The sequence below is a fragment of the Onychostoma macrolepis genome, chromosome 07 (genome assembly GCF_012432095.1).
Source record: "Onychostoma macrolepis isolate SWU-2019 chromosome 07, ASM1243209v1, whole genome shotgun sequence".
In the NCBI taxonomy this organism is placed as follows: Eukaryota; Metazoa; Chordata; class Actinopteri; order Cypriniformes; family Cyprinidae; genus Onychostoma; species Onychostoma macrolepis.
Window position 1 is genome coordinate 36,063,395 of NC_081161.1, and position 18,168 is coordinate 36,081,562.

An 18,168-nucleotide genomic window follows, 5' to 3' on the forward strand; every position below is an offset into this window, starting at 1 on the left:
TATTTTTCTATTCTGATATTGGAACACTTGACATTGCTTTGACACAATCTGTATTGTTAAGCACTATATAAATAAAGGTGACTTGACTTGACAGTGGTTTCTGGAAGTATTCCTGGGCCCATTTAGTAATGTCAATGACACAATCATGCCAATGAGTGATGCAGTGTCATCTGAGGGCTCAAAGACCACGGGCATCCAACAAAGGTCTTCGGCCTTGTCCCTCACGCACAGAGATTTCTCCAGTTTCTCTGAAACTTTTGATGTTATGCACTGTAGATGATGAGATTTTCAAAGCCTTTGCAATTTGACATTGAGGAACATTGTTTTTGAAGTATTCCACAATCTTAATTATTTGCTAGATGTTCTCCCAGCTGAATCTTTTCAAAATTTCTTGCTTTTTCAGTCCTTTGTTGCCCCCGTGCCAACTTTTTTGAGACCTGTAGCAGGCATCAAATTTGAAATGAGCTCATTTAGTGGATAAAAGTGTAACATTTCTGTTTAAACATTTATGTTCTCTGTTCTATTGTGAATAAAATATTTGCTCATATGATTTGAAAGTCTTTTAGTGTTCATTTTATTGAAATTTAAAAAAACGTACCAACATTTCTGGAATTCGGGTTGTACATTCACTCCTCCTCGCTGGACGTCTAGCGAGGGGGAGCTACATGTAAGCTCCACCCATTTGTTCTGCAGTGAGCATTTCATCAGAAAGCCCAACTGTCTGAATGTAGTTGTCAATGATCAGTGATCATGATCATGATAAAAACTTAAGGACCAGTGGTTCAACAAGATCTAGAGTTTAGAGTAGATTGAGAGCTTAGATCGTAATGAAGAACCATATGGAGTGAAGTAACATCTCATCATCACTGAAAATAATGTTCCCTTAAGTGCTCCCCCTTCAGGGTGGGTGTAGAACTCATACTTACCTGGCAGGGGAGATACCATGATCAAGAAGGTGGTTCACCCAGAGCGAGGCTCAACCATTGCACTCCGGTTGTGCTGACCCCTGCGAATTCCCCAAATGTGGGAATCTCGACTGCATAATTTCTGGTAGTGGGGGACTGCGTTCGCGCTCTCCCCTGATTTTCTGGTTAAAAATAGAATTGTATCGTATAAGGAATTATTACTAGTTTATAAGGAGTTTAACATTTGTGTGAACAAGTTATGGATCAGTGTGTTTGTGATTAATACAGTGGATTGTTTAAATGAACACAAGATAATGATAACCAAAAACTCAAAGGAGTATGGACTGAAAAATAAATATGCCTTTGTTTTCCCCTATTAGTGTTAAACAACAAATGTCATTTGTAATCAGCTTGTAGCAATTGTGAAAGATATGGTGGGCTTTGGAAGATCTTTTAAATATTCATCCTTAGTTTTTGTAATTACAGACTATCTGCCCTGAAATAACGAAATGCTTATTCAATGTTTGAAAGTATAATTATAAAAACTTGCTTTATTTGTTCATGATAGCTGTAAATATTGTTTCTTAAGGTTCTTACTTTGATCATATATGGTCATATTTTTAAAATGCAGTGTGCCCCCAATTCTTCTGTCTTTATCTCCACTCATTGTTCTTTAATGTCGGTAGTGAGTGTGATTGTAGGACTGTTGAGTTGTTGTTGTTGTGCTTTGACCCCTCCCCTCCTAATACTGTCTCCTCCCCTCATCCCACCCCTTACCCTCCCATTTTATCACAGCTTTGTACGCCCATTTCTTGAACCTTTTTCAAATCTAAGGTGTGAACGACCGGTGCTCAAGTAAGGGGGGTTTCATTACCCTTTAAGCCTTACCTTACCTGAGTTAACGATTGCATTCTGCACAAGAATGCAATCGTTAAAAAATGAACAAAATAAAAGCAAAATAAAAATAAAAGCTTACCATCATAAAAGCTTACCATCATCAAATGTGCTGTGTCAAAGAATGTGGTTCCTGCTGTTGACCATTTGTGGGTATCGCTTCTCGGCCTTTTGGCTAAGATCAAGTGTAGTATCTGTTCTTATCAGTTTAATATCTGATACGTGCCCTACCCGGGCACCATATATTAAATTGATTTTTGGAACAGGGAGATGGAATAGGGGCTTGCTCCGTCCACTCCACGCATCGACCTGGTATTGCAGTACTTCTGGGAATGGTGCACCCCCCTAAAATGGTTAAAAAAAAAAAAATTGCTTTATGCATGATGGTAGTAAATGTGTAAATAGTTGGTTTTTTTTTTTTTTTGGTTGAGTGAAAAATTGCTGTTAGGGGTTTTAATCAGCATGTAAGAAGATGGGGATTATTAAACATTTTGTCTGAGTGTATGTGCGCAAAATCAGTGGGTAAAAGTTTGGCTGGTTAGTCTAGTTTGCCCCTGTTGGTAGGTGCTGTAATTATTCCATTTTGTGAGCAAAACTTTTATTTATTTATTTTTTTTACATTTATGGCTATTAAAAATGAAACGCCTATTGTAACGGTGGTTTACTCAATTTTAATTGTTCAGTTTGGTACCAGATTTGCCACTGGGAGTACGGTCCCACATATTAGTCCATGGGCCAAGACAGAATTTGGTACCACCTAAGGTGGCAAAATCTCTTTGGTACCAGTTTGTTTGTAGAGTCCATATAAGTACTTTGAAACATGGTAACCATTTCAAATGAGTAGCTTTACTAATTTTTTGGGACAATCATTATTTTTGCCATTATCGTCCTACAGTATCTGCACAGCAGGTTTGTATGAAGTCTATTGTAAGAGGTAGCCATACATGCTATATGTTGATTTTTTTCAGGACAGTCAGGGCTATCCAGATCTGCCATAATTTGACATGATATTTGTTGTATACATTTTATATTAGCCTTCATATTAAAGAAAACAATTTTTTGCATCTATTAAATTAATATATTTGTATATCTATCTCAAAAAATATTGATGTTAGGGGGGATATCTTTTCAGATAAGGATAGACAAGACTGTCTGTAATCTGGTGATATCAGAACCATGATGGTGGGACAATCCATGACCTAGCAATTTGAAAAAATATGTATGAACTGTATATGAAATAGTATATTATGCAACAACAACGACTGGTGCTAGTTTCAAAACCAGATTACTCCACCATACTTTGTTGTACTGATAAGCCACAAGCATCATCTGAAAAGGTACGTCCTGCTGTTTATTTTGATACGTGTTACCCTTGGAGGTCACAAGCACTTTGCGACTTATTCAGCTATGACTCAGCTGTGTGAAAATGAGTAAAGAAATGACTGATGATTGCAACTTTGTTTAATTTGATGCATTTTCAAATCAAGATTACTCCGACCATCTTTGTTTTATAAGCAAGTCGAACAAAATAAGCAGAAAATTAGAATATTACTTAAGACCAATACAAAGAAAGGATTTTTAGAAATCTTGGCCAACTGAAAAGTATGAACATGAAAAGTATTAGCATGTACAGCACTCAATAATTAGTTGGGGCTCCTTTTGCCTGAATTACTGCAGCAATGCGGCGTGGCATGGAGTCGATCAGTCTGTGGCACTGCTCAGGTGTTATGAGAGCCCAGGTTGCTCTGATAGTGGCCTTCAGCTCTTCTGCATTGTTGGGTCTGGCATATCGCATCTTCCTCTTCACAATACCCCATAGATTTTCTATGGGGTTAAGGTCAGGCGAATTTGCTGGCCAATTAAGAACAGGGATACCATGGTCCTTAAACCAGATACTGGTTGCTTTGGCACTGTATGCAGGTGCCAAGTCCTGTTGGAAAATGAAATCTGCATCTCCATAAAGTTGGTCAGCAGCAGGAAGCATGAAGTGCTCTACAACTTTTGGTATACGGCTGCGTTGACCTTGGACCTCAGAAAACACAGTGGAACAACACCAGCAGATGACATAGCACCCTAAACCATCACTGACTGTGGAAACTTTACACTGGACCTCAAGCAACGTGGATTGTGTGCCTCTCCTCTCTTTCTCCAGACTCTGGGACCCTGATTTCCAAAGGAAATGCAAAATTTACTTTCATCAGAGAACATAACTTTGGACCACTCAGCAGCAGTCCAGTCTTTTTTGTCTTTAGCCCAGGCGAGACGCTTCTGACACTGTCTGTTATTCAAGAGTGGCTTGACACAAGGAATGCGATAGCTGAAACCCATGTCTTGCATACGTCTGTGCGTAGTGGTTCTTGAAGCACTGACTCCAGCTGCAGTCCACTCTTTGTGAATCTCCCCCACATTTTTGAATGGGTTTTGTTTCAAAATCCTCTCCAGAGTGCGGTTATCCCTATTTTTTATCCCACTTTTTTCTACCACATCTTTTCCTTCCCTTCGCCTCTCTATTAATGTGCTTGGACACAGAGCTCTGTGAACAGCCAGCCTCTTTTGCAATGACCTTTTGTGTCTTGCCCTCCTTGTGCAACGTGTCAATGGTCGTCTTTTGGACAACTGTCAAGTCAGCAGTCTTCCCCATGATTGTGTAGCCTACAGAACTGGACTGAGAGACCATTTAAAGGCCTTTGCCTTTTTGAGTTAATTAGCTGATAACTTTCACTTTTTAATACTTGGTTGCAAATCTTTTGCAGTCAATTACAGCCTGAAGTCTGGAACGCATAGACATCACCAGACGCTGGGTTTCATCCCTGGTGATGCTCTGCCAGGCCTCTACTGCAACCGTCTTCAGTTCCTGCTTTTTCTTGGGGCATTTTCCCTTTCAGTTTTGTCTTCAGCAAGTGAAATGCATGCTCAATCGGATTCAGGTCAGGTGATTGACTTGGCCATTGCATAACAGTCCACTTCTTTCCCTTCAAAAACTCTTTGGTTGCTTTTGCAGTATGCTTTGGATCATTGTCCATCTGTACTGTGAAGAGCCGTCCAATGAGTTCTGAAGCATTTGGCTGAATATGAGCAGATAATATTGCCCGAAACACTTCAGAATTCATCCTGCTGCTTTTGTCAGCAGTCACATCATCAATAAATACAAGAGAACCAGTTCCACTGGCAGCCATACATGCCCACGCCATGACACTACCACCACCATCTTCACTGATGAGGTGGTATGCTTAGGATCATGAGCAGTTCCTTTCCTTCTCCATACTCTTCTCTTCCCATCACTCTGGTACAAGTTGGTCTGTCCATAGGATGTTGTTCCAGAACTGTGAAGGCTTTTTTAGATGTCGTTTGGCAAACTCTAATCTGGCCTTCCTCACCAATGGTTTACATCTTGTGGTGAACCCTCTGTATTCACTCTGGTGAAGTCTTCTCTTGATTGTTGACTTTGACACACATACACCTACCTCCTGGAGTGTTCTTAATCTGGCCAACTGTTGTGAAGGGTGTTTTCTTCACCAGGGAAAGAATTCTTCGGTCATCCACCACAGTTGTTTTCCGTGGTCTTCCGGGTCTTTTGGTGTTGCTGAGCTCACCGGTGCGTTCCTTCATTTAAGAATGTTCCAGACAGTTGTTTTGGCCACGCCTAATGTTTTTGCTATCTCTCTGATGGGTTTGTTTTGTTTTTTCAGCCTAATGATGGCTTGCTTCACTGATAGTGACAGCTCTTTGGATCTCATCTTGACAGTTGACAGCAACAGATTCCAAATGCAAATAGCACACTTGAAATGAACTCTGGACCTTTTATCTGCTCATTGTAATTGGGATAATGAGGGAATAACAAACACCTGGCCATGGAACAGCTGAGAAGCCAATTGTCCCATTACTTTTTGTCCCTTAACAAGTGGGAGGCACGTATCACCTGATTTGGATGTAAATACCATATACTCAAATTAAAGCTGACAGTCTGCAGTTAAAGCACATCTTGTTCGTTTCATTTGAAATCCATTGTGGTGGTGTATAGAGCCAAAAATGTTAGAATTGTGTCGATGTCCCAATATTTATGGACCTGACTGTAAATCAACTTTTTGATGATATTCTAATTATATGACCAGCACCTGTATGATGATGATGACGATGATGATGAATAAACAGAAACAGTTTGCAATGACCAAATAAGTTCATGAACAAGGTAGAATTATGTTGTTTTTCTTTGTATGACGTTCTGTTCAAATAAAGTTACAAGAGATTTTCATTATTTGGCTCAACGGTTAGTGTCATTGAAGGCTGATTTCTGTTACAAAGCTACCACTAACAAAAGGTTATCATGTTGTAATATCATCTAGAGATATGGACTTAAAAAAATCAAACTAGAATTTGCCACCTTGGGTGGTACCAATTAGTGAAAAATGTGGCCTGGGCCCATGGACTATATGGGATTTAGAACGTTTGGTGACGTCGCATAACTGCCAAATTCAAACTGCGTTTTCGCGCTTTGTCTGACGCTGAGATGCCGCTGCACTTGTCATATAATCACACCTATGCAGTGTTTTTAACCACATAATGTTTATTTCATGCTTTAGTCATTTAAATACACAAGTACTAGTAAAACAATACATTTAGAGTTCGTAAAATATACTCAGATGTTTATGGAAGCAGCAATAACAATCCATTCAAATATAATTTTCAGACGTGTTTTATTAATATCAAATACACATAGTGTAAGTAACTATAAAGTTCACTCTCTTCTCCCATTTCACCCGCCACTCACTTACATGTATTTCGCGAGAAATTTATGAATTTACGTGATGTAAATCCGACTGACAGGACTCTCTGAACTGCAGCGCGAACAAACATGGCGGCGCCCATCTCCCATTACAGATCACGATCAAGATCATTTAGAACTGTTTTTAAACAATAAAACACTCATTTGCACATATTTGTGAATCGGAATATCAGATTGTTGATTATATGGTAAGCAAGTTTATGAATATTTTGAATAAAAAAGGAAAAACAAAATAAAAGCGATCCATCTGTCATACAGTGTTATTGTGGCTGCGGTGTGTCATGTGACAAGCATGACGCGTCGCCATGGAAACATTAAGGGGAAACGTTCTAAAATAACGGTCGCCTAAAAAAAACTCACTCTGGGGGGACCACTGGAATATTTTAAACTCACCACTGAAAAGGTTAAAATGACAGCTGTCTAATATTCCCGCTGTCTGTCATTCATTTTAATCAAACAACACAAGAAAATCTCTGACTGCTCTTGATTTTCACTTTTGTAACTTTAATAAGAAATATATATTTTATTTACACAGCAGTCTTTTTATACATTTGATTGCACAATGTAGCATTTCTTATTTAATTCAACTGTAGTTTTGTCCTATTACTTGTAATTAGTTTCTTATGCTTATTTAATTGCTGACGGTTTTCTTGTCTTCAGTGAACTTGAGTTTTTTTTTTTAGGTTAACATTAGTTGTTTGTTATAATTGACACTGGTGTCAATAATTATGATTATTCTGTGGGATCAAACATTTTGATATCATAAAGACCTTATTTGAAGCAAAAATAACTTTGTTGTGAGTAGGGCTGGACCAGAATATTCGAATATTCGTTCGGTGGGTTGGCATTCGATTTTCAGTTTTTGATTTTCAACACCTGGCATCCCCCACGAAACGGTTCATTCGCGCTTGATTATGAATCGCTGATGAGTGAACGTCATGATTCAGATCATCTGGAAGAGAAGACAAAAATGCCGAAGACCTCAGCTGTGTGTGAGCACAAGACAAAGGCAGTGTGCCAAATATGCGATTTGAAACTGGCCTACCACAGCAGTACATCAAGTTTGAAAAATCACCTGAGTTCTGTAAGTAGTACACCTATAGTATATTGATGGTGTAAAAAAAACAAGCTGCTTTTATCCTCCATGTTAAACTAATTTTACACATGATAAAAATCACTTAATTTGCTTGGAAAATACTTGCGAATATTGCAGTCATAAAAAAAAGTGCAGTAGCCCACCCTAATAATAATTTGTCTAGTAGCGAGCCTAACGTTACCTTGTTCTATTTAGCCTATTAGTTTGTTTTATTCTACATAGCCTAAGGGAATTCATTAAATTTTATTTAATCTGTTCGTTAACGTAAAATATAATCTGCATGCATAAACCATAGTAAAATTCATGTTTTTCCATGTTTTAATACAAATGTATACCTATTTAATAAAATCAGAGTCAGAGTGTTGTCATGACATTCATTTTATGCATTTTTTGGACTGTATTTGAGGGAACCCTGTCAGTTCCGTGCACTTTCTTGTCATTCTAGTTATATAATCCTGTATAATATTCCTGTTAAATTCTGAAAATATGATGTTTGTGATGGTGTCAATGAGCAGAAAAAATTTGAGCTTGGTGCATCTTGCATCTCTTGTCTGATTGGTAGTTCAGTTAATCTTCTATGTGGCTGGTGGAGCAAGCTACAGAAATTGTGGCCTGTCAGAAGCGAGTGGTACTAACTGCAGAGTCAAATGAATTCCAGCTCCACCTCTCTGGAGCGGTCGGTCAGCCATTGGGTAGTTTTTGTTTGTCGGCAGACTAAGTTTTCTCAGTGTGTTCCGCACTGTCGGCTTTTTTTCGGCCGATAGACATGGCTTGGTGTGTCAGGGCAACTTTGGACCCCCGCAGTCTGCTTTCGTCGGCGTCGGCTTAGTGTGTACTGGGCTAATGGGGTGGGAAGGATAGAGTTGTGGGTAGGGTTAGGGTGTGGGTGGATATTCTACCTCCACCCATTAGGCACAAATTACATTCGCTCCTCCTCGCTGAACGTGTAAGCGAGGGGGAGCTACACGTAAGCTCCACCCATTTGCTCTGCAGTGAGAAGCCTTTCATCAGAAAGCCCAACTGTCTGAATGTAGTTGTCAGTGATCAGTGATCATGATCATGATAAAAACTTAAGGACCAGTGGTTCAACAAGATCTAGAGTTTAGAGTAGATTGAGAGTTTAGATCGTGATGAAGAACCATATGGAGTGAAGTAACGTCTCATCATCACTGAAAATAATGTTCCCTTAAGTGCTCCCCCTTCAGGGTGGGTGTAGAACTCATACTTACCTGGCAGGGGAGATACCATGATCAAGAAGGTGGTTCACCCAGAGCGAGGCTCAACCATTGCACTCCGGTTGTGCTGACCCCTGCGAATTCCCCAAATGTGGGAATCTCGACTGCATAATTTCTGGTAGTGGGGGACTGCGTTCGCGCTCTCCCCTGATTTTCTGGTTAAAAATAGAATTGTATCGTATAAGGAATTATTACTAGTTTATAAGGAGTTTAACATTTGTGTGAACAAGTTAAGGATCAGTGTGTTTGTGATAATACAGTGGATTGTTTAAATGAACACAAGATAATGATAACCAAAAACTCAAAGGAGTATGGATTGAAAAATAAATATGCCTTTGTTTCCCCTATTAGTGTTAAACAACAAATGTCATTTGTTATCAGCTTGTAGCAATTGTGAAAGATATGGTGGTCTTTGGAAGATCTTTTAAATGTTCGTCCTTAGTTTTCATAATTACAGACTATCTGCCCTGAAATAACGAAATGCTTATTCAATGTTTGAAAGTATAATTATTAAAAACCTGCTTCATTTGTTCATGATAGCTGTAAATATTGTTTCTTAAGGTTCCTACTTTGATCATATATGGTCATATTTTTAAAATGCAGTGTGCCCCCAATTCTTCTCTTTATCTCCACTCATTGTTCTTTAATGTCGGTAGTGAGTGTGATTGTAGGACTGTTGTGGTGCTGTGCTTTGACCCCTCCCCTCCTAATACTGTCTCCTCCCCTCATCCCACCCCTTACCCTCCCATTTTATCACAGCTTTGTACGACCATTTCTTGAACCTTTTTCAAATCTAAGGTGTGAACGACCGGTGCTCAAGTAAGGGGGGTTTCATTACCCTTTAAGCCTTGCCTTACCCGAGTTAACGATTGCATTCTGCACAAGAACTATTAGAGTTAAAAAATGAACAAAATAAAAGCTTACCATCATCAAATGTGCTGTGTCAAAGAATGTGGTTCCTGCTGTTGACCATTTGTGGGTATCGCTTCTCGGCCTTTTGGCTAAGATCAAGTGTAGTATCTGTTCTTATCAGTTTAATATCTGATACGTGCCCTACCTGGGCACCATATATTAAATTGATTTTTGGAACAGGGAGATGGAATAGGGGCTTGCTCCGTCCACTCCACGCATCGACCTGGTATTGCAGTACTTCTGGGAACGGTGCACCCCCCTAAAATGGTTACAAATAAATAAAAAATGCTTTGTTTATGCATGATGGTAGTAAATGTGTAAATAGTTGTTGTTTTTGTATTTTTTTGGTTTAGTGAAAAATTGCTGTTAGTGGTCAGTGTGTATGATTATGTTTGGGATGGAGTGTTGTAGTTTAACCTTTATAAAATGTGATGCGGTCTACTATTTTATTCATTTATTTTTGTATGTTTGTTTTTAATTAGCATGAAAGAAGATGGGGATTATTAAACCTTTTGTCTGAGTGTATGTGTGCGCAAAAGCAATGGGTAAAAGTTTGTCTGGTTAGTTTAATTTGCCCCTGCTGGTAGGGCTGCACAATTAATCGAATTTCTAATCGCGATTACGATTATGGATGCCACGATTACATAATCGTTCAAAACCGCGATTACAAAAATAAACAATTGAGAATGCCCACTTGCATTATTCTGTGTGTTTAAGAGGTGTTTGCAGCAGGGGGTTTAACAAACTCACACACTGGATAAATGACATTTTGTCTAACTGATAGTTGTTGTCACTCTGTTGTGCATGATAGATATGTTAAACAGCAAACGTGTCAAAAGCGGATCAAAATAGCGGTACTCGTTTGAACTGCGCGCCACACTGACCTTTTATCCGCTCGCCTCAAAAGAAAACAGTGCAGCGCGAGCTTAGACCGTATGCGTTTATTACAGTGACCAGTTGCGATCACGCACTAAACGCTGTGAAATCCAGTAAGAAGTACTCGAGTTCAGCGCAGAGTTCTCCGGTACAAATCATGTCTCTTTAATTTAAACTGGTTTAAAGCCAAATAAATAGGAGCTGTTATTCTCATCAACGCTGATGCAGAAAGCAGCAGAAACAGTGCCACAACGATCCAGTTAGAAGACGTTTCAATCCACAAATCACCCACATTTACCATAGTTTTACTGTAGTAACACTAACGGTAACAATGGTAAGGTGGCAGAAAAGTAGGATATTCATATTGAGTATTATTATATTATTAATATACTAAATATGTTAAAGGAGTAATGGAATATAATTACATTATTTTGTTAATTTATTCAATTATTCTATCAGTTGATGTGGATTTGTAATTGACTGAATGTCTTTAGGCTACTGTTTTTCAATGCAAACACCATAGAAACCATGTAGTTAGGCTACTTTTTACCATCGTAAGGAGGTGCTGCACTTTTAGTTATGTATAAATGATGAGGCTATTACAGTTTTCACAACGGTACTGTGAAATGTACATCTGCATTGCAACTCAAGCTCCTGTTCTAATGTGCATTTCTAAGAGACAAAACTTGTAGTATTACATGTTCAGTGCTACCAAATCAGGTGCTGGTGCCACTGCTCTCGAATGTTAGTCTGGAGGCCTGGTAATATAAATTGTACTGTAAAATGTTACTGTAATTTGAAATTTCGTCTGTTTAATTGTAAATGAAATGTATAGCTATAGCAATGGGTAAAAGTTTGTCTGGTTAGTCTAGTTTGCCCCTGCTGGTAGGTGCTGTAATTTCTCCGTTTTGCGAGGGGGAGCTACATGTAAGCTCCACCCATTTGCTCTGCAGTGAGCAGCCTTTCATCAGAAAGCTCAACTGTCTGAATGTTGTTGTCAATTGATCAGTGATCATAATCATGATAAAAACTTAAGGACCACTGGTTCAACAAGATCTAGAGTTTAGAGTAGATTGAGAGTTTAGATCGTGATGAAGAACCATATGGAGTGAAGTAACGTCTCATCATCACTGAAAATAATGTTCCCTTAAGTGCTCCCCCTTCAGGGTGGGTGTAGAACTCATACTTACCTGGCAGGGGAGATACCATGATCAAGAAGGTGGTTCACCCAGGGCGAGGCTCAGCCATTGCACTCCGGTTGTGCTGACCCCTGCGAATTCCCCAAATGTGGGAATCTCGACTGCATAATTTCTGGTAGTGGGGGACTGCGTTCGCGCTCTCCCCTGATCTTTTGGTTAAAAATAGAGTTGAATTGTATAGTATAACATTCAGTCTGTGTGGGAGTTTTTGTGCAGAAAGTGTTTGTAGAATTCTGAAAGCACAAATGCTAAACACTGTCCCTGCTTAATGCACTTAAATTTAGTAGAATGTTATCATTATAAAATACAGAATACAATAAACAGAAGTAATAGCATGTATGTAATATTTCAATAGGATGAGAGAAAATATTGAACAAAAGTATAATAAAAATGTAATTATATAATATTAGGGAGACATATATGATCACTCCAATTTGAACTCAAATCAATTTGTGTTAATTTAGGAATATGTCTGTAAATGCAATAATGGGGAAAATGTTGCACTCCACACATACAGTGGGTACGGAAAGTATTCAGACCCCCTTAAATTTTTCACTCTTTGTTAGATTGCAGCCATTTGCTAAAATCATTTAAGTTCTTTTTTTTTTTTTCTCATTAATGTACACGCAGCACCCCATATTGACAGAAAAACACAGAATTGTTGACATTTTGCAGATTTATTAAAAAAGAAAAACTGAAATATCACATGGCGCTCCGGTTGTGCTGACCCCTGCGAATTCCCCAAATGTGGGAATCTCGACTGCATAATTTCTGGTAGTGGGGGACTGCGTTCGCGCTCTCCCCTGATTTTCTGGTTAAAAATAGAATTGTATCGTATAAGGAATTATTACTAGTTTATAAGGAGTTTATCATTTGTGTTGAGTTTATCATTTATCATTTGTCGTTCATTTGTCATTTCAAGTTGTGGATCAGTAATGTTTGATTGTGATAATACAGTGGATTGTTCAAATGAACATAAGATAATGATGAAAACCAAAAATTCAAAGGAGTATGGACTGAAAAATAAATATGCCTTTGTTTCCCCTATGAGTGTTAAAGGGGTCATTGGATGCAAAATTCATTTTACAAGTTGTTTGAACATAAATGCCTGTTGGAAGTGTGTGTACACATCCATCCTATAATGATAAAAATCCACCCAGTGGTTTTCTTAAAATCCCCTTTCTCAAATCAGGCTGTTCTGAGATTCCTGTCAGAATGACACAGTTCTGTACAGGCCACTCCGACAATAGTTGATTGACAAGACCGTCTTACCTTAGACCCGCCCTGAGTGAGCTATCATTAGTCCGCCATTGTGTCGACTCCGGTGCAGGGAAGACAATATGTCTCCGATTAAGCGATTGAGGTGGTTTGTTGTTGGATGTAATAATGAATATAGCAGTCGTCATTTACTCCCGATATCTGAGCCGCTGAAGACGCAGAGGATTAACGTTACTTTCGCTTTTGAAGGGAATGCACCGGTCCCCATCTGCCTAAATGCATCTGTTTGCGCGAATCATTCGTGATCCAGCTTCATCTACAGAAGTGAGAAGTGAGAATCACTGACATGCACTAAAAACAGCTTGCTGAAAACAGCTATTTTTAAAGGGTAAAAAGGTGTTTTTTTACACTACCATTGAGATATTTTAACCAAAGTATGTTATAGACTTTTCATTAACACCCTAAAGAATCATATCAACTTGTGGAATATGGGCATCCGATGACCCCTTTAAACAAAAAATGTCATTTGTTATCAGCTTGTAGCAATTGTGAAAGATATGGTGGTCTTTGGAAGATCTTTTAAATGTTTGTCCTTAGTTTTCGTAATTACAGACTATCTGCCCTGAAATAACGAAATGCTTATTCAGTGTTTGAAAGTATCATTTTAAAAACTTGCTTCATTTTGTTCATGATAGCTGTAAATGTTGTTTCTTAAGGTTCTTACTTTGATCATATATGATCATATTTTTAAAATGCAGTGTGCCCCCAATTCTTCTCTTTATCTCCACTCATTGTTCTTTAATGTCTGTAGTGAGTGTGATTGTAGGACTGTTGTGGTGTTGTGCTTTGACCCCTCCCCTCCTAATACTGTCTCCTCCCCTCATCCCACCCCTTACCCTCCCATTTTATCACAGCTTTGTACGACCATTTCTTGAACCTTTTTCAAATCTAAGGTGTGAACGACCGGTGCTCAAGTAAGGGGGGTTTCATTAACCTTTAAGCCTTGCCTTACCTGAGTTAACAATTGCATTCTGCACAAGAACTATTAGAGTTAAAAAATGAACAAAATAAAAGCTTACCATCATCAAATGTGCTGTGTCAAAGAATGTGGTTCCTGCTGTTGACCATTTGTGGGTATCGCTTCTCGGCCTTTTGGCTAAGATCAAGTGTAGTATCTGTTCTTATCTTAGGGGAGGATTTTAAAGTTGATAAAACATCGGTTTTACTGCAAAATTTAGTCAAAGATTTTAAGTTAGTTGACTGTTTTAAACAACTGCATCTAAGAGAGGAGGGCTTCACCTGGTTCAGTGGTGATAGCGCCAGAGCCTCTCGAATTGACTATGTTTTTACAAGGGACTGCCCGCCAACCGATGCAACATTGACCCCCCTCTTTTTTTCAGATCACTTAATGCTGTCTTGCACACTTTCACTCCCCTCAGGTGTGACAGTAGGGGGAGGGCTGTGGAAGCTGAACTGCTCCCTTTTAGAAGATGAGGAGGTAGTCAGTGAATATAGGGAGCAGTTCAGCCAATGGCAGACCCTCCAAGACTTTTATGACACACGAGCACAGTGGTGGGAGATGGTAAAGGAGCGGACGAGACAGTTTTTTAGGAAGATAGGGAGACAAAATAAGAATAGGGAAAAGCGACGCATGATGGGGCTGCAAAAAAGACTACAAAGGTATTTTAATCTTTTAAATAATGGTATTGATTTTAGCGAAGAAATCAAAGAGGTCAAAAAAGAAATGTCAGCCTGTTCTAAAGTAAAAAGCGAAGGTATAATTTTAAGAAGTAAAGAAAGAGTTTAATATCTGATACGTGCCCTACCCGGGCACCATATATTAAATTGATTTTGGAACAGGGAGATGGAATAGGGGCTTGCTCCGTCCACTCCACGCATCGACCTGGTATTGCAGTACTTCCGGGAATGGTGCACCCCCTCCTTCAATGGTCAAAAAAAAATGCTTTGGTTGTTTTTGCCCTGATCGGGATAACTTCCGATTAGAAGTACGTTTCCACTGTTAGGCCAAAAACAGGAGTGCTAGTGCGTGCCAGGGCCATTTGTGTTTCCACTGTCACTTCCGGGGCATGATCGTGCCTCGTCAGTGCTTCTTCAGGGCCAACGGCCCGGGTTTTTTGGCCCGTCGAAAACCTTGGGCCAAAGCGGGCCAGCTGGGGCTAGAGGAGTGTTTATGAACAAAGGCGGAGTTTCTCTGTGTCTGGAGAGCGTCAGCACCGCGGATCATTTCATAAAGTTAACAGCTATAACACCAGCATTAAAGACATTTAAAATCATTTTTGCTCAACTCACTTTCAAACAGCAGCGAGTGTTTGAAATAACTTCTGTCTGAAATCAGATGTGGATTATGATCACCATACAAGGCAGAAATATTTATAAGCGATGCAAAAGACTATGCACGCTAGTCATTAACGTTACCATAATAAACCTGGTAAATACGACCGCTTAGAGAATGAGAAGCTGACGTCTGATTTCTTCATCACAATCGTGTATTTATTTAGTAACATTTTATAATGTCATAAGTCTCGTCTCGAGAACAAAGCATGCAAACAAATGGCTGCTTTTATCATGTTCTTTTGTGATCAAGCTAGTTCCAGTGACTTACCTATTACGTACCTATTAAGCACACTTCCATTTTTAGATCAGATAATAAAAAAATAATGTATTATCCTACTTGATGTCTTAACCAATTGATATGTTTGTTACTAAATACCTCCTGTAATTTCAAGTCAATCAGATAATTGCACACTGAGATACGAGTCTCCATGTGCTCACACTGTCTGGCGGCCATTTTGAAAGCTGTCTAAAAACTTTCACCAAAAGAGGATGTTTAAGCCTTTATTTTGGGTAAGTTTCACTACTTATTGTAAAATTAAGAGGTTAATGTTCAGACTTTTGCACATTATAACCTGGAACTTGGATGTGGGAAATAATTACCATTAGATCCAAAATATAGTTTTAGCAACACAGCGCAGATGCTACAGAACACAGTTAGCTGACTAGCTGTATAAGATTGTGTGCTACGCTAACATATTACTTCACAGGCATTACTGGCTTGTACTTTTACATCCATATTATAAATTGACAGTTTATTGCTGGTCTGTGGTTTTACAGTGCTGTGATTTTTTTTTTTTTTTTTTTTTTTATTTATTTATTTTTTTTATAAAGATTTCATATTTTAAGGTGAGTTTAAAGGGTGCACGACTATGAAAATCACACAGCTTCAGTGTGACATCAATAAGAAAAAAAAGCATAATTTCATAGATATTGTTAATAATAGTTGTTTATACTAAAATATGTATGAACTTAATACATGACCTAGACTATTTACTTAGCAAAATCCTGTCATTTTAATAAATATTACATGAAATTTATTAAAAATTGTTGCTGCTCCAATTAAACTCAGTGTGCTCCCTTTAAGCTCTTCTACATTGAACGTCTGTGTAAATACTTCATAAACAGAGATTAATATTTTATTTTAACACAACTTTTTGTACTGAAACCAATATCTTGTGCACTAAAAATGTCTCAATGTAGATTTTGGTGAGCTTAATAGGTATGTTTACCCTGTTTCTTATTAGTTTTCTGATAACTTCTCTTTGTTGGTGAAATGATGGGATTGTGTGACGTTGTTCCAGAGAGACGTGTAAAGGGTGGGTTTTAGCGAAACGCAGAGGAGCTTTTGGCCCGACTGTGGAAACGCAGCGTTATTTTGGGCTTGGTGCTACAGGTCCAAGTCTATTAGCCCAGCCCGGCCCGTTAAAGTACTGGCTCGCACTGGCCTGACAGTGGAAAAGCAGCTAATGTGTATGTGGACAACATCCAGAAACTGGTTGCATGTTAATGCCAAGTGTAAACGCGGCCTATTATTTGTTCCTGGTCATATCGTTTTGGATGAGCACAAAGTTATGTTTAACTTTTATATAGGCAATTTATTTTTAACTTTACCGTAGTACAGCGCTGATTTTGTAGCATACGTTTGACTGAATTGTTTGCTTTTGTCTTTATTTCCTCTTATACTTTGTACTTATATTTTTATAATGGCTATTATTGTTCATAGTTGTGCTTATTGTCGTGCTTCATCGTCGATCCCTACTTTACGGCATACACCACGCCTATCAAGTTAAGGGTACTGTTGGCGGTGGAAACACAAGCTGTTCGGTCCCGAATCAGACTCTACTGACCCGTACCGCTCGGTGGAAACAAGCCAAAAGTATTAAATATATCTTTATCCATTTAGAATTTTGGTTCTTATCAATCTTCAATTTTAAAGCCCAATGTGGTTCAATCTCAGAGATATTGGGAGAAATATAGATATATTATTTGTGCATTTTATATATCTATTTTTGTTTATTATGCAGCTTTGACATTCCATAGATGAGGAGCTGGTGAATATGGCTATCGTAGACTCTCAGCCATTTTCAGTGGTGGAGGATGAAGGGTTTGGGGGTCTCATCTAGAACCTACCTACGCTATACTACTAAGCAGGCAAGTGTGTGTATGAATAAACCGAGGCCAATTTAACAAATTACAATGGACAATATTTTTATGTATAAACTTTTTTACATAAATTTTATTGTTGCACTCTTCAGGCCTTGAATAATATGGTGGGACCTCAAAATATGAGGAAGCCAGGAGCAAGGCCAGGGCTTAAATGGAAAATGTCAAGGCTGTCTCTCTAACCTCAGATATGTGGACAACATGGATGCGTACCTTGCCATAACCTGCCACTACATGGATGAAAATAAGCTGACTACTATCTTGTTGGGGATAGAAAGGTTTCCAAATAGCCACACAGCTGACAATATAGCTCTTGTAAAAGACAAGGTTATGCAGGAATGGGAAATCAAGGGAAGAGTCAAATGCCTTATCACAGATGCTGCAGCAAATATGATTGCTTATGACAGACATCACTCTACTTCATCCACACAAGTATGAGGCCATAGAGGAAGTCATCCATGTGCTCTCACCATTCCACCAGGATACAGAAGAACATAGGAGAGAAACGTGTCTTAGGTTCAAAAGACATTCC

General features: G+C 38.7%; 5 non-coding genes and 2 pseudogenes across 5 annotated transcripts; all 7 read left to right on the forward strand.

The window, feature by feature from the left end:
• The first annotated feature begins 918 nt into the window (after positions 1-918).
• Positions 919-1,082, forward strand: LOC131545074 (U1 spliceosomal RNA). Its single transcript, XR_009272316.1, has one exon. It is a non-coding gene; the product is annotated as a U1 spliceosomal RNA (small nuclear RNA).
• An 872-nt stretch (positions 1,083-1,954) lies between these two features.
• Positions 1,955-2,145, forward strand: LOC131545082 (U2 spliceosomal RNA). The gene has a single exon (XR_009272324.1). It is a non-coding gene; the product is annotated as a U2 spliceosomal RNA (small nuclear RNA).
• Positions 2,146-8,899: 6,754 nt separating this feature from the next.
• Positions 8,900-9,063, forward strand: LOC131545075 (U1 spliceosomal RNA). The gene has a single exon (XR_009272317.1). It is a non-coding gene; the product is annotated as a U1 spliceosomal RNA (small nuclear RNA).
• Positions 9,064-9,894: 831 nt separating this feature from the next.
• Positions 9,895-10,085, forward strand: LOC131545081 (U2 spliceosomal RNA). The gene has a single exon (XR_009272323.1). It is a non-coding gene; the product is annotated as a U2 spliceosomal RNA (small nuclear RNA).
• Positions 10,086-11,883: 1,798 nt separating this feature from the next.
• On the forward strand, positions 11,884-12,047 carry LOC131545071 (U1 spliceosomal RNA). The gene has a single exon (XR_009272313.1). It is a non-coding gene; the product is annotated as a U1 spliceosomal RNA (small nuclear RNA).
• Positions 12,048-14,254: 2,207 nt separating this feature from the next.
• Positions 14,255-14,462, forward strand: LOC131545087 (U2 spliceosomal RNA; annotated as a pseudogene).
• A 433-nt stretch (positions 14,463-14,895) lies between these two features.
• On the forward strand, positions 14,896-15,058 carry LOC131545086 (U2 spliceosomal RNA; annotated as a pseudogene).
• Positions 15,059-18,168: the final 3,110 nt, after the last annotated feature.